Source organism: Camelus dromedarius, chromosome 14 (assembly GCF_036321535.1).
Source record: "Camelus dromedarius isolate mCamDro1 chromosome 14, mCamDro1.pat, whole genome shotgun sequence".
In the NCBI taxonomy this organism is placed as follows: Eukaryota; Metazoa; Chordata; class Mammalia; order Artiodactyla; family Camelidae; genus Camelus; species Camelus dromedarius.
This window is the reverse complement of record NC_087449.1, coordinates 30,491,740-30,508,909: the sequence shown is the minus strand read 5'-3', so window position 1 is coordinate 30,508,909 and position 17,170 is coordinate 30,491,740. Positions and strand designations below refer to the sequence as shown.

General features: G+C 38.9%; 1 long non-coding RNA gene across 1 annotated transcript in view; it reads right to left on the bottom strand.

Annotated features, from left to right (window-relative positions):
- LOC105092820 (uncharacterized) overlaps positions 1-16,766 on the bottom strand; it is an 80,254-nt gene extending 63,488 nt beyond the window's left edge. Inside the window, exons 1-3 of the long non-coding RNA XR_010383821.1 lie at positions 15,994-16,766; positions 14,942-15,002; positions 13,266-13,395 (exon numbers count right to left, since the gene is read on the bottom strand). This is a non-coding gene — a long non-coding RNA (uncharacterized LOC105092820). The remainder of the gene's footprint in view (positions 1-13,265; positions 13,396-14,941; positions 15,003-15,993) is intronic.
- Positions 16,767-17,170: the final 404 nt, after the last annotated feature.

Below are 17,170 nucleotides of genomic sequence, written 5' to 3'. Positions count from 1 at the left end.
CAAAGGAACTTCCTTCTGGTTCTCAGGCCCACGATAAATGCCACTTGCCCTGAGGAGGCGAATAAAGTCCATGCTCTTTGCTGGCCTATGTGCTAAGTCATTGGCGCCCAGAAATGACCTCCTAAGAGACTACGGGCCTTGTATTTACCACAGAGCAGTGGGTAAATAACTAGTTGGTGTTTTAGTGTTTTGTGGTCACTTAATCTGTTGTGTTCCTTCCCAAGACTCTGAAGGTTTCCTTTTTCAGTTAATTTTTATTTACGTTTCTGAGGTCTGCGTTGTTTGGGGTTTGGTTCATTGGATGTTTTTCTTGGAATGTGTTGCCACTGGCTTCAGGATGTTCCTGCTCTGCTATTTCATGGAATTTTCCCCGAGTGTGGATTGCTATGTATTTCTTCAGGGCAGTGAGCCAAGGCAGTGCTGGTATGTAATCTGTTTCTCTGGCCAGAGGACTTCTTGTCACCCATCCACATGGTGCTTGATTGTATTTCTCCACTGATAATTCCCCTCCCCTCTGCTAATGTGCTGTGACCTTGGAGTTCCGCCATCTTGTGTGTTGTGCATTATTGGCTCTGGATGAGACGAGCCCAGTTGCTTCTGATAGAGATTGTGTCAACTGATTCTCCTAGTTGGTCCTATCAGCCCAGCATTGGAGAAGGAGGTACATGCCAAATGTTATGAGAAGGGTGGAGAAGATCTCATAAGGTTAATGCTACTGACAAAGGGAGTGTGTGATTGAAAACGTCCAGCCCTCCGCACAGCTCTGTGCCCCAGTGGGAGGCAGAGCCAGGGATGCCAGGTGCATTGCAAGCACCACACACTCCCATGACCCTCAGCAAGTCTTTCTTCCTTTGTCTTTGACAAGCCCAGGAATGATGTGCCAGAAAAAAGTAAGAATTTGTTCCATATCAGAAAGTTTTGTCCTTTAGATATTTTCTTTGTGGGTAAAAAAAAAAAAAAAAAAAAAATGAGAAAGGTCAAATCGTATTTGGTCATTAAAATGGTATGTTTCTCTCTAAGCTTGCGGCCTAATTGAGAGGAAAAGCACACACTGAGACAGTGTTATCCTGGATAAACCCGTTCTTTGGCTGTTTTATTTATTGTACTTCACTTCATTGTTTTGTTTATGTGCTCAGTACCCCTACTCTTTCCACAAAGAATTTGAGATAGCTTACAAAAATATGTCAGTACAAAATAAAATATTCCTAAATCATTGGAAGAAGCAGGGTGAATGGACAATATTACAGACACGCATAGATTAGTGTTTAGAATTTCATGACAAATACCCCAATGTTCATAGCAGCACTATTTACAATAGCCAAGACATGGAAACAGCCTAAATGTCCATTGACAGATGGCTGGATAAAGAAGATGTGGTATATTTATACAATGGAATACTACTCAGCCATAAAAACAATAACATAACACCATTTGCAGCAACTTGGATATCCCTGGAGAATGTCATTCTACGTGAAGTAAGCCAGAAAGAGAAAGAAAAATACCATATGAGATCGCTCATATGTGGAATCTAAAAAAAAAAAAAAAAAAAAAGAACATAAATACAAAACAGAAACAGACTCATAGACATAGAATACAAGCTTGTGGTTGCCAGAGGGAGTGAGGTGGGAAGGGACAGACTGGGAGTTTGAAATTTGTAGATACTGACAGGCATATGCAGAATAGATAAACAAGATTATACTGTTCAGCACAGAGAAATATATACAAGATCTGGTGGTATCTCATAGAGAAAAAGAATGTGAAAATGAGTATATGTACGTTCATGTATAATGGAAAAATTGTGCTCTACACTGGAGATTGACACAACATTGTAAACTGACTATAACGCAATAAAAAAATTAAAATAAATAAATAAATAAAATTTAGGAAGATTTAGTTTGCTGTTTAGATGTCAGCAGTACAACTTGATTTTTAGGATATAATTGATTAAGTATTATTAATGGAAATAAACATATGGCCATTAAGAAACACAATTAAAATTATAATAACTCCAACTAAAAAAAAAAATTGTTAAAAGCAATTCACAAAAACGTCTCCCAAAGCCTACTGTTTATCATTTAAATCGTGCGGTGGGTCTCTAATCTGTAGTCTGAGTTGGGTGCATTTAAGAATCTGCACTCACTGGGAAAAAGGGGTGGGAAGGGGTAAACTTGGGAGTTTGAGATTTGCAAATGTTACCAACTATATATAAAAAAAGATAAAAAGCAAATTTCTTCTGTACAGCACAGGGAACTATATTCAATATCTTGTAATAACCTTTAATGAAAATGAATATACGTATATATATGCATGACTGGGACATTATGCTGTACACCAGAAATGGACACATTGTAACTAACCATACTTCAATAAAAAAAAAAGACATCAAAGTACAAGCCATAAAAAAATAAAAGAATCAGCGCCCAATTTATAATTTTAACTTGGAGGTTAGGGGGCCAACTTCAATCCCCACACTGACTCCCCGGCACTGCCATGCAAATGTCCTGCAACCAACCCAGAGAGAGCAAATGTCAAATTCCTCCAAATTAGAGGCCATAACAAAACAGAAAGATAAGAAGCTATGGTCCTGATACAGAGGGAGCAATCCCACTCATCAGGGAGAGAATGACCACTGGTGTTGGTTGGGTTGGCAAAGTCACTTCCAACAGCTGCCAAAGAGATAAGAAAAATAACACTGTCATTTGTAACAACAACACTCACTTCTTGGGTGCCTACCAGGTACCAGGCACACTCTACATTTTATTGCTAATCTTCATAATAAGCCTCTCTGTACACTCTTGATTCTTGTCCCCTTTTTTCAAATGTAGAAACAGAGGCTCAGAGAAGTTTTTCAGATGGCTGTGGCGAGACCATTAACAAGGTACAGAGCTAGCGCCTCAAACGTAAGCCTGTCTAACTCTGAAGTGCACACACCCTCTGCGGGTGTGCTGCTGCTCTGGTACCAGCCAGGTCAACCTGAAAGACTAAGGCTAAGTGAGTAACACTGATACCTCAGGCCAGATTCTGAAGGAACAGCAGCATGTGCTACTGGAGTCTTCCAGGCATCAGAGACGTGTCTACAGTAGCAGGAAACACTGACGGCCTCTGGGGAGGGCATGCCCGCCAGCCCACTGCCAGGAAAAGGGAAGAGCCTTGAAGGGAGAGAGCTGGGACCTCGGAGATTCTTATGACAGGAGAGGCAGGTGTTTCCCACTCCCTTAATTTAGTGGCCCTTTCTTAAGCTTGGGGTGCAAATAATTTTACCAAGCTATCTAAAATGTAAAGGATGAAGTATATAATTAAAAAGAAGTCCCCCTTTCTATTGGTCTGTTTGGATGCCATAACAAGATACCACAGGACTGGGTAGCTTAAACAAGATATTCATTTTTCTCATGGTTCTGGAGACTGGAAAGTCCCAAATCAAGCTGTTGGCAAATTCAGTTCCTGGTGAAAGTTGTCTCCTGGCTTGCAGATGGCTGCCTTGTCACTATGTCTACATATGGCTTTTCCTTGGTACCTGGGTAGAGAAAGAATGAGCTCTCTGATGTGTCTTCCTATAAGGACACTCATCCTACTGGGTCAGGACCCTAACCTTATGATCTCACTTAACTGTAATCTTTTCCTTAGAGGTCTCACCCCGAAATGTTACAGCAAAGTGTGTTACAGCTCAGTGTTTCAGGAACCTGGATCCTGGTGAGAGACCAAGTGACGCTCAGAGGGTTGGAGAACTCAGGTTTATTACACCGGCAGGCCCAGAGGAGTTAACACTCCAAGCTCTGGACTCCGTCTGTAGGTTTACACAGGCTTTTATAGGCTACGAGTCAAGACTGCAACATTTTGCAACATCATATGCAGAGTAGGTGTTAGAAATGGACCAGTCAGGAGTGAGTTTCAGGAACCAATAGACTCTTATGGGTAAGTTCCGCTTTCCTAGAAGCAAGCTGTCTTGCAGAAATAATACCGCCCAACCAGGGCCCTGCCTGCGGGTCCTGCCGGACTTTTCATGGGGCTTCCCACCTCACAAATACAGCCACCTTAGGGGTTAGGATGTCAAAATATGAACTTTGGAGGGACACGAGTATGCATTCTATAACATTCTTCTACTCCATACCATCAGTCAGACTGTTTCCTTCTCCAAAGGCAATCATTGTTACCAGTGTCTGAGTATTCTGCCAAAAACATTCTATGTATAACATGTGTTTATACAAATGAAGGGCCATTATGCGCTATGTTCTACAATTTTTTCTCCTATAAGTAGAAGATGGAGACTATCCCATGTCTACACCTATACCTTTCTGCTTTATTCTGTCTCGTGATTGCATAGTATCCCATTAAATTATCATGATTCAATTCAATCAATACCATACTTACACATGCTAAGTTTGTGTTTAGTCTTGGGCTGTTACAAATAATGCTTTAGTGAGCATCCTTGTACAAACATGTTTGTAAATGTGTTACTATAGCTAAATATCTAGAAACGAAATGTATAGATCAGTGTAAATGCTTTCCAAAATGGACAGATATTGCCAAATTGTCCTCCAAAAAGATTGTTGCAATTTACATTTTAACATTAAAGAATAATTAACAGCATGGATAAGAACTCCAAAATCACTTTGTGAATGTTAACTCAATAAGCCATTATTATTAATCACCTAAAGAGAAGGAAGAGAAAGTTTGGGAATGTCTCTCCCAGCCTCCTGACTCCACACCTTGAATTCATTTCCTCAAAGATGCCAGAATGCGAATCTGGTGTTGCCACTCCCTGTTCCTTCGCACCACAGGGTGAAACCCCAGCTGGCACACAGGGTCCAGTCAACGTGATTGGTCTCTGCCCACTTCCCTGTGTCATCTCTGACCACCCACTCCCTTCCACAGGTTGGAGCTCTCAGTCAGAGCAAATACATAACATTAGAAATCCTCACGGTCTCTGAACCTCTCATATCTCTGAGCCTTTTCAAATGACATCCATCCTCTCTGTCTTCCCATATTTGTCTTCCCTGCTAAGCTCCTACTTACTCTATAATCTCTCAAATGTCACTTCTGCAGACTTGATTCCTTTTCCCACATGGCCTCAGGCACTCTGTCTTCTATGAAATGACTAAAGTCATGTACATCACATCATAAAACCTTATTACTATAATTTGTGTATGCTTCTCTGAATTCCCATTGGATACTAGAAAGTATATAGGAAAAAAACATAGTTTTCATCTTCTTATTTTTAACACCTCTACTGGGGAATGATTCCTGTACAGCAAATTACACATATTTCAGATGTATAATTTGATGAATTTTGATAGATGTATACACCAATGAAACCACCACCACAATCCAGATAGCTAACATTTCCATCACTCCCCAAGACGTGCAAATTTATCTTCTTATTTTTAATGAACTCATTTAGTCTTTGGAATAACCCTTTGAAGTAGATACTCTTAATATTCTAATTTTACAGATAAGGAAGTTGAGACATAAATGTATAAGGTAAGCTGCCCAGTCACAGAACAGGTAAGTGCAGAGCTGGGACTTGTACCCAAGCATAGTGGCTCCAAAATCCTTGCTATACAGAAATCCTCATCAGAGATGTCTGACTCCCAAGTCTCCTCTTCTTACTCTTTTTCCAGAGTAGGTTCTTCTTGTTCTCTTCTCCCTCAGCCTCCCTATCTCCTCTCCCACGACATCTCAATTTCTTCCTCCCCACAAACTATACTGACGCTCTCCTAATTGTGGAGATTGGTCCAGTCCTTTCTGGCTCCAACCTCAAAACCTTCCTGTTACAACCATCAAAGTACTAAGCACACGAAGGGGCCATCAGCTACTAGGGCCCACCCATCATAGGAAGGAGCAGAGGGTTATAAATAATAATTTTAATATTAATAAAGTATCTTCTTCAGGTTGCCTTCACCAGAAACTAGACTGAACTGAAGCTTAACATACAGGATTATATCCAGGAGTATTTTGGGGATGACATTAATGGACAGGCAGGGGAAAGACACAGAGTTGGGCAGAATGAGAAGCTGAGCTTTGATACACTCCCAACAAAGCCTCAACCGACCCCATGGAGAGTTGTGCAGTTGAGAAGACCTTTCAGAGCTGTACCAGGTTGGGATGAGGTGGCCCAGCCATTGATCAGTCATTGGAAGGAGGCTTCCCCTTGAGAGGAGGTGTGACATTGAGCAAAGTAGTTTTCTTCTTTCCCCAAGGACACTGAGGGCCATCTTCAGTAGCATTCCCTGAAGCTACAGAAGTCAGTCCAGTTCTGAAGGGGTATCTACATGGCCCATTCAAGCATCTACCCAATGACCCATTATTTAAATGCCTAGCATCATGATATTCTAAGCACTGTAGCTTCATTTTCCAGATGGGACAATTAAGGCTTAGCAAGGTAAGGTAAAATAGAAATGATCATATAGATGGTAGCAACTGAACTGGTTTTGGAACCCAAGCCTTGCTGAGTGCAAAACCCATGTTCCTTCTTTACATTAAGCTAACCTTCTCGGGCACATTATAAATTGTATGACAGCATGTATGTGGTAATCTTTTGAAGACTAGAAATACACATTCATAGAACTGAACTCCTTCCAGAATTGCACTCTCCCATCATCCCCTAAAGGAGCAATTCCCTCTGAGCCCACACACCCACTTGCTCTCATTTTCCACATGTTTACTCGGATGTAGTCACCAATTACATACTAGGCAGATGTCATCTGGAAAGGAAGGCATGGTCGTTGTCAAAGAAAAGTGAGAAGTACTTTCAAATTACACTTGATGTCTAGTCCACAGTTGAGGATAGCTCACCTTAAAAAAAAATACATTAGCAATGTGTCCCAAAGTATGGTCCATGGACCCTGAGGATACTCAGGATTCTTTCAGGGAGTCTGTGAAATAAAAACTATCTTCATAAAAATAGAAGTGATTGCTTTTTTCACTGTGTCCACATTTGCACTGCTGCTGTGTTAACTGATGGTGCAAAAGCAGTGGTGAATAAAAGTGCTGGTGCTTTAGCAGCGTCCACACTATTCTAGTAGTTGTTGTAAACTTTAACACCACACAGTCACAGTTCAAAAACAAAAATTAAAAATAAAAGCCAATTTCATTTAAAACTCTTCTCAATGAAGCAGTAAAAATTATTTTTATTACTTGTAAGAGTGACTGACAGACAAACTATGGTTATTTGGACTTGGGAGTATGTCACATATTTTCTTAAAAAATGAGTGAAAAGAGCCTACCACTTTGAAGAAAACAACTCATAGCATCTGTTGCCAGTGATTAAATGCAAGCTTTCAAGCAAAAATTTTAATTTTGAAAAACTTGTGTCTGCTATCATGAGCTTGAAAACACCCTGATATTCACAGATTTTCTGATGAGATTGGTGGTAATAATAAGAAATGTGACTTTTTTAAAAATTTTATGTAATAAAGTGAATCAACATTTTGAAGATCTACATAACTCGAAGAACTGATACTTTCCATATGACAGGTGTGTGATGTTACAAAATTAAGCATGGGCAAAACAATCCATTCCAAAAATAGACCAATGGATTTCAATGGACTAGAATGTGGAAAGCTTATTGATATGGTTTTAAATTTCACGTTGCAAGTGTGCTTTAGGAACTTACCACTTGTCAAGTTTTGGTGTAGTATCAAAGAAAAATATCTGTGATTATCCGAACCACGTATCTGGATTTTCTTCACAGTTTTCAACAAAACAAAGTATTGCACAGATTCTGACTGTAGAGCAGCTATGAGAATCTGTCTTCTACCAAATGAGACATTAAATAGATTTGTAAAAATACAAAACAATGCCACACTTTTCACTAATTATTTTTATTTTAAAAAATGTAATGAGTTCTCATTTTAAAATATAATGAATGTATTATTATTTTAAAATAAATTAATAAATGTTCTTTATAACTTCTCAGCTTCCATTTCTAATATTAATAGATATATCCCACATAAACAAAAGTAGTTTAAGTTCCTCAGTGCTTTTCAAGAGTGTAATGGGTTCTTGAGACCAAAAAGTTTGAGGACCACTAGACTAGGATCACTTAGCCAACACTGAGAGAACAGAGGTAGAATTTTTCCAAATGAATTTTTTAGCTTAAAATACTGAATCAATAAATAGAATTTAAAATTTTTAAATGAATGAGAAAAGGGAAAAGGGATGAAGTATTTGAAAAACTGTGTGAGGATAGTCAAAGAGAATGCTGACTGAAATTGACTATGAGGAGATCCATACCCAGAATGAGAAAACAAGAGAACTGGAAGATCCCATAAGACAGAGAGGCAGAATACGGCTTATTCCGTATCTACCTTACAACAGGCACTGTAACACTTGCCCACATAGTCTCAAAATGGCCCAAAGAGCCTGGTATCATTATTTCCTTTTCACATAGGAGATGTTGAGACTTGGAAGTTATGAGACAAAAAGGATATATGACATAGCTGGGATATTGTCCCAAATATGTCCGAATCCCACATCGTTTCTATCTGTTTCACCACACTATGCTACTTCCCACCTGGTCCCCCAAACCTTTCTTACTCCGTCTTTTACAGAGGAGGTGAGACTCAGAGGGAGTAAATAACGTACAGAGGCCACAAAATGAGTTAGTGGCAGTCATATCTCTTTACTATACAAGAATCCTCATCAGACATGTCTGAACTCCCTCTTGGGACAGCCTAGCTGGTGCTGTTTCTGTTGCCCTATGCAGCATCAGGCCAAGTTTCCCTGCAGTGGAAGAGATTTTGCAAGGTGAGTTACATGGTCCCTTGGCTCTGAGAACTAAGAAGCCCAAGGCAACATTCAAGGAGAGATCTGTTTGGGGAAAGGAAGTTTGAGCACCCATTGAGCAAGGTGGCTGTTTCTTCTACAGCAGCTGAAAGAAAAAGAATGGGAGAAAGGAAAGAGACACAAATAAACTTTTGAGTAATAATGAAGCACTCTTGCTCTTTCTTTGTTACAACTTCATTCAACGAATGTTAATAGAGCACCTCCTATGAGCTGGGCATTATGTTAGGTGGGACATCATGCTAGATGCTGGAGCTTCAGATACTGCTGGAAGTTCTCACAGTCTTGTGGGGGACACCAATGGAAATAGAGTCCCAAGGCAGTGTGAGTGATCAAGATTTGGTCGGGAAAGCACAAGGTGATGTGAGAATCCAGAAGAGAAACTTAACCCAGACTGGGCCTGATAACATGCCACCTTCACCAGCTCTTAAAAGATTTGATAAAATTAACAAGTAGAAAAAGGAGACAAGGCAGAAGGACTATAATGTAAGTCATATAGCCCCTGTGTGACTTCTTAGAGAAATGAAAACATTCAGTATGACCAGAGGGGAGTGGCCTCATGCAAGTTTGGTTGTAGCCACTCTCACAGTTCACTACACAATTGTTCATAGTGAAATGCCATCAGTTCAGATTTAAATATTTAAAACAACCCATGGATCCATCCTCACTACCTTCTTGGACATTTAAAGGTCTAGGGATCCCAAGCTAGCTAGGGATCAGTGGGCCAGATGCTGTGATTTTCTGAGTTTGCACAGGAAGATATCGCCACTACACTGCTGCAGGTCAATTCACCACTGCCTAGCCCACAGTAAGTGCCTTATAAAGGGTTAATGAGGAGTGAACAGTATTCCTCTCTTCTGCTTTTTTCTTTCTTCTACTCTTTTTATCTCAGCTACTATAGAAGATTCAGCCACTTCACTCTATTCATGCTCAAAGTTCCTTCCCCAAGGGCATTTTTTTTTTTTTTTCATTTGTCTTGGGACACTCAGTTCTCAGGCCAGAGGAATACAGATCCCACCTGCAAATTTTCTTCTACTCCAGGGAATCTTGGTCTTTGGTTGTGGGTCCATATTTTTCACATCCCCACCTGACTACACAAACAATTCCTTGAGGACAGGGAACTTGACTTTTTCATCTCTAAATTTCCACTTTAGAACAAAAAAAGTTTATTTCATAAGGAAAAAGGAAAAAAAGAAAGAAGTAAAATTTTTAGTCCTCATGAAGTCCTCTTGTCTTTTCTCAGCTATAACTGCTACCCAGATGCTCCACTAAAACTGCAGTGACATCTTTTCTGTCCCACATGGACAAGTTTGCCATGATTTCTCTGTTTATATTTCTAACCCATTCTGATTCAGAGGGAAAAAAAAATTTGAAAAGCACTCTAGAGGAAAGGGCAAAACCTGAGCACAAGAAGTCAGAAAAAAATTAATTTAAATGAAATAAATTAAGATCCTATGGAAAGCCCCCGCTCAAAAAATGTCAGGCGTGAGGAAGTTGCTGAGTGTACAAATCAGCTCCTAGACACAAACAGATGTTGGATCCCTCTCTCCAACCTCTTCCTCAATTTCCTTGCTTCCCCTCTCCAGCCAGGATACACCCTGGGCTGCAGTAGCTGATAGAAACCAGGCACAGAAACCCCCGGAATAGAAGAGACAGGATGAATCTTGAGCCGAGTCTTTACAAAATATAGGTGACTCTGAGGGGACTTCCAGCTGCCACCAAGATGACAAGGTTACAACCATTTCCTTCAGTGTCTGATTAAGTCTTCACCGAAATCTTGTTTCATCAATCGTCTCCTATTTGAGATACAACCTTACCCCCTCTACAATGTGGAACCCTGATCAAATCTCTTTCATCTAAAAGAAATAATATTCTTAAAATACTAGGGCCAAGAGCAAAAACAAAGAAAAAGTAAAACGTGTCCTTGAATCTTCCTTTACCTCTTATTTAATTTCTTTTCTTTCTGTCTCACCCAATTTTCTTAAAAGAGTGGTCTACACTCTCTGAATCCATTTCCTCATTTAAACCCAACAGTTTCTGACTCTTCTTCCTCCCCCTCTCCTAGTTGCCAGTTCCACTGTGCCTATTCCTGCTTTTGTCTTATGCAACATCTTGGCAGCCCTCTTGGCCCTCTTGGCCATTCCTTTCTTTCCATCCTCCAACTTTGACTTTGAGAGCATCTGCCCTGTTTATTTATTTGTTCTATCTCTCTGGCCACTCTTTCTCACTTCTTCCTTTGCTCTTCCCTTAAATACTTGTATTTCCTATGTTTCATTCATTTCATTTTTGGTCAATTTATTCCTTTCTCTCTCCTCATTTAGGAAATATTTTTGAATACTTTCTATATACCATGCATTGTTCTTGGTAGCCTGGGATTAACAAATAAATTCACTGCTATAAGGTATAACATAACTTTGCTTTCAATTAGTGAAAACATTTTACAACAAAGGAGGTATGACAGTGGGCTCCCACCCATGAAATTCACTAGTCTTATCATGTGCTCCATTACTCATATACACAGTTGGCTTGATGGAATGATGGAATGGCCTAAGAAAGGCTCACTTTGGGCACTAGGTGGAAAGTAATATCCTATGGAGAAATTTTTGCCTGCCAAATCACTATCTTGAATTCAGTGGGTCTGGGGTTACTACTGCCCTGAAGGAGAAGTACTTTCACCAGAGAACAAGTTCTGTTACTGTTGACTGTGATGCCGAGACTATTACTTCCCCATATTTTCTGGGTTTCTCATGCTGCTGAGCCAACAGGCAAAGAGAGGAATCATTGTCCCAGCAAGGATATGTGATTCCAAGTACCAGAGGGAAATTGAGATGCAACCACATGATAGTGGTAAAGAAGACTGTGTCTATAACCTAGAGGATTCACTGGGGGCACTCCTTGGTCTCCAACAGTTTTGTTCAGTGGAAACCTAGGGCAATCCAAAACAGGATTTTCAAGGATTTAGATGTCATAAAGATAGGCTTCAGTTTACTTCAATAGGTAAAGAATGCCACTCAGCTGGGGGACTGGCAGTCAATAATGGAAATACAAATGGCAGTCAAAGAAGGCAGCTCTGATTATCTACACAGGCTTCATGATCAGTTATACAGAAGCTGATGTTATATCCGAGGTTATTTAATTAATGTTTTTCTAATCTACCTTCATTTCCACCCCATCCTTTCATTAAGAACCTTGTGGTGGCTATGGTGTTTTTAGGCTTCAGATGGGAATACAACCAAATTGAGATCCTCATGTGACATTATACTATCTGATGGGATTTTTGTGTCATCTATGTTGAGGACAGCAACCTTTTACCTAGACAAAGGGAAGAGGGGAAGCTGAAGGGCAAAGATGGTGCCAAATATCATCCAACTGGACCTTCATAACCACTCTCCAGCATTCTCCAACCTGCTCTGTGCTCCTGGGCGCTGGCCTTTATGAACCCAACAACAGGCTCCCAAGAGCAATGGCTTCCTTGGGTTCAGCCAAAGGGAGGCAAGAGATCAAAAGATAGAAGGAAAATGAGACTGGAGATTTACTCTCTAGACTCTCTCATGACAGATCACCTCAGGCTGGCTGTGTCCCTAATTTGAAGGCCACAGGTCCTGTCAGATGCCCTCTCCTAAGATGATCCGCTCTGGGTTCTGGTAACCACCGCCCCTCCTTAACCTTCCTTACATAAGCCTTGAATCACTGCTTGTTGTTACTAGCCACAGGGCACTTCACCATTCCTTGTTTCCCTAATCCATGACTATACCACGTGAATAGTCTTCTTTTTTAAAACTGTCTTCAAATCATCCAGTTTGAGAATGTCATCTGTTTCTAGCTGGGATATTGAGTGATACAGCCAGTGCCCCTTGCATCATGGAAGGATGGTTTTAATTGCCCGCGAGTCTTAAAATGACTGCTGGTGCAGATTTATACTCCTGTGGAGGTCCCAGATTTCTGGATGGAATGGCTCTTGGGCAGACTTTTTTTTTTAGATGGAGCTGTTAAAGGGCTTTCCACCACTTCCCCTCCCCTCAAAAGCAAGAGATATGCCAGGCCATACTAAATATAGGTTTGGGTTTATTTAAATTTGCTCTGACGGTGAATTCCATAGCTATGGGCCTCGAACTAGGATGGCTGTTCTGTAACTGAGGACTGACAGTGGCTGCTCTTGGCTGGCTCAAAAGGGCATATATGAAGAGCTGGCCACAGCGTCAGGCTACAGTGTAGCAAAAAGAGACAGGGTGCTCTTCTCTCAAACCACTGAGTACATTTCCAGTAAAATAATTTTTTCTCCATATATTAACAAAGAGTATTGAATCATCTGTGAACTAAACCATGATGGAGAACTAGGTCTTAACTTGAAAGAAAAATGCAGCAAGAATCAAACATTTCCTCCAGCTCCTCTGCACACCTTTTATGACCTCTCCATCCTGTTAATGCCCCAGTGTACTCCATTGTTTAAGCTAGAGGCATTCTTTACCTCTTCCTCCACTCACCTCAAGTTCTGAGTGATCTTGAAATACTGGAAAAATCCAGACACACTGGGTTCAAATTGCAGGTCCAATACTTTAGAGAGTTGTGACTTTGGACAGCATATGCTCCATTCCATAGTTTCAGTTTCTTTATCTGTAAAATGGAAATAATATCTAAAAACCCTTGATTGAGATAATATGAGAACAATTAATATGTTGAATAAGTGTGATTTGTGTAATAATTAAAACACAACATTGTTTTCCATGATTCTTTTAAAATTTTTTAAGTGGAAATAATCTCTCATTCTCCTGATGATAAAAACATGTACACAATTTTCCCCTTATTCTTTCTCTTAGTCTTAGGTACTAGACAGCCCCATAGTACTCTAAGGAACAGAACATCATTCCTTAGAGACATCAGATGAGGAGAAGAAACAAAAATAATTAGGTCTAGGGGAAGAAATATCATATTTGAAAACTATATAACTATATACAGAAGGATTAAAATAATCTATGTAAAAATTAGTAGAATAATAATTTTAAATGTGGTTGCTTATAAGATCAATCTATAAAAATTAATTTCATTCCTATAAACCTCCAGAAAACATAAAGAACTCCTATGACACAGTAAGAAAAAAACTAAATGTCTAGAAAATATAATTTAAATAAAGAATTAAAGGAGAAATATACTATATTCATGGAAAGAGAGACTACTGTAAATATATTAATTATCTCTAAATTGATCTATGGACTTAATACAATTTCAATTAAAATTTCATTAGGATGGTCTAAAGAAATTGACTCCCTGATTCTAAAATGTATATGAAAGAGTAAATGTCAAATAATAGAAATGTAATTCCAAACTGGGAGGATATTGACTACCAGATATCAAGGCTTATTATAAAGCTAGCTAATTTAAACAATCTGGTATTGGTAGGGGAAAAAAAAATCAACTAGAGACCTGGAACAGTGGTTCCTGAAATAGACCTTTGCATATATGAAAAAACATTAGAGGGGCATCACAGACTGTTTGGGGAGAGAGGATTTATTCATTAAACGGTGCTAGGACAGCTGGACGTCCAAACAGACTGAAATGAAATTGGATCCTTCCTACAGATCATACACAAAAACCAGTCCCAAATGGATTAAAGATATATGTGACAGGCAAAACTTCAAAATTTATAGCAGATTATGTAGGAGATTATCTTTATGACAATGGGGTAAAACTTATTTCTCAAATAAGACATCAAAAAATGCTAGCATAAAAGAAAAAAGTGAATACATCCCACTATACTGAAATTAAAGATGTCTATTGTTCAAGATACCATAGAGGAAGTGAAAAAACAAGCCATAAACTTGGAGAACATATTTGGAACACTTTTAAGTGATAAAGGATTAGCGTACAGAATATAAAAAGAATTGCTTAATGAGAAAAGTCAAATAACCCAAAAGAAAAATGGCAAGAGATATGAATTCGTATTTCACAAAGAAAGTCACATATATATGGCAAATAAACAGTTAAAAAGATGTTTAACTTTTTAGAAGTCTGGGAAATGCAAATTGTGGTATCATTTTTACTTACCATAAAAACAAAAAGTCATTAAGCCTGACAAGTGTTGGTGAGGATATGACAGAAAGGGAATGCAAATAGGTACAACAATTAGTTGGCAGTTTTTAAATAAAATTAAATAGTCACATACCTTATGGTCCAGAGGAAGTTCCATTCCTAGAGATTTCTCCCTGGAGAAGTCTTACAAATGACTACCAGGAGACAAGCAAAAGAATTATCATAGATAGGAACATTGTTTATGATAGAATAATAAACAAACGAATAATTAAAAACTGGAAATAACAGTTTTAATCTACAGGAAAATGACATTTAATTTCTGGCCTAGTTACACACTTATATATTATACAATGAAAATTAATTCACTATAGCTATCGATTACTATGCAGATGACAGACATTATGTTGTAAATTATTATGTTCAAATTATTAAATTCAGTATTATAACAAAATATTTTGAAGTAAATTATTAGGAGAATAAATACATATGTGAAAGGACTACAGGAAAAAAGGAATGAAAAATACAAAAATTAGGGGAGAAGTTACTTCTGGGAAGTAGGCATGACAACGGGAGAGGGTAACTAGTGTATTAATATTGTTCTACCCCTTAAGTTTGGTTATAAGTGCCTAGGTATTCATTATATTATATTGCACTGTAACTACATTACACATATTCTTTGCGTCCCATAGACTTCCGAGGCTCTTTTAATTTTTTAAAATCTTTTTTCTCTTGCCTTTGTTCTTTCCATTCTGCTATTGAGGCTATAGAGTGAATCATTCTACTTCAGTTATTGAGTATTTCAGTTTTAACATTTCAATTTGATTCTTTATTATCATTTCTATTTGTCTGCTAAAAGCTTCCATCTTCTCACTCGTTTCTAAAGTGTTCACATTTACCTCATGGAGAACAGTTCTAACAGCTGCTTTAAAGTCTGCGTCTGATAATTCCAACATCAGGGTTATACCATGGTTATTATGTATTGATTATCTTTTCCCTTTTAGAGTGGCCAGAGTTTTCTGGTCTTCTGTATGTAAGATGATTTTGGATTATATCCTGGACACTTTGAATATTTTGTTGTAAGACTTTAAGTCTTGTTAATATCCTCGAAGGAATGTTGATTTGTTGCTGGTGTTATTTTAGCAGGTAATCATCATGGCTAGGTTCAGATCGCAAGATCTGTCTCACCTAGTGGTAGTGATGGTTCCAATGTCAGTTCAGTTTTCAAAGTCTTTCTGATGTTTCATTAGGTCTGTTCCATGTACCTCAGGGGTGAAATGGGCGTTTCAGGGGTGAATTAAGGTCGTATAGGTTTATACAAAGATGTAGGGAATCCCCTTTTCCAGAACTTTTCCCATCAAGATTCCCTTTACACTCTTTGTTTCCCATGAGAACCAGAGACTTCTTTTCGGAGTCTTCTGGCTAGAAAGTCAGGGTACCTCTCAAAACTGTACCCTCTTGTGCTGTTGAGAAATTCCATGGAAATGTGCCTACCCTGTGATAAAGTACTAAGAGGAAAAGGGGGAAAAAATACCCCAGGGATTTCCCCTAAATTCTCCGGGCCAGAGGGGCCCTTTTCCAAGTTTCTTTGTCCAGAAAAAATGGGTTCTTTTTTGCATCACATAGATGCCTACACTGTGATCACCACTGCTGTCCTGCAGCTTCCCAAATGCGGCTGGCCTCAGGGAAGAGCCAAGAGAAAAGGAAAAAAGGAAGAAGAAGAAAAAATCCAGGACTCTCCCCCTATACTTGTCAGCTCGTGAAGGTCCCCTATTCCCAGTCTTCTGGTTATAAATCAGGGAATTTTTTTTCAGAATTTCTTTTATCCTCTCTGCAGTCTGGGACTCTCTTTACCTTTAGGTCAAATCTAGGAGAGAAAAAACGGGGGAAAAAAAAAACCCTGAAACTCACTCCCATTACATGTCATTATTCAAGAATGGACTTCCCTCCCAATCTGCCTACTGTTGTTTCAGAGTCATTATGTTCTGTATTTTGTAGGAAGTTTTTAGTTGTAATCGGTGGGAGAGAGAGAGGTTAGACTGAACTTAACTCTATCTTGGCTGATGTCAAAATCAAATCCATACTTTTTTATGTATCAAATATTATATAATACAATTAAAGATAACACAAAAATTTCATCCCCAAAGGATCTCATAATCTACTGTAGGAGACAGACTCTAAACACACTCTTTTAGGGAACTTGGCTCTGACAAGGAGAAAAGAGTCAGAGGTAAAAGGAGACAGAGGGTAAGATTGAATGGGTCTGGTTTTTGTTTGTAAGGGTTGGCTGAGTGGGTCCATAGCTTCTCCTACCCAACACTTGGCACATTTTATTTATTTTATATTTATTTGGAATAACCTATTC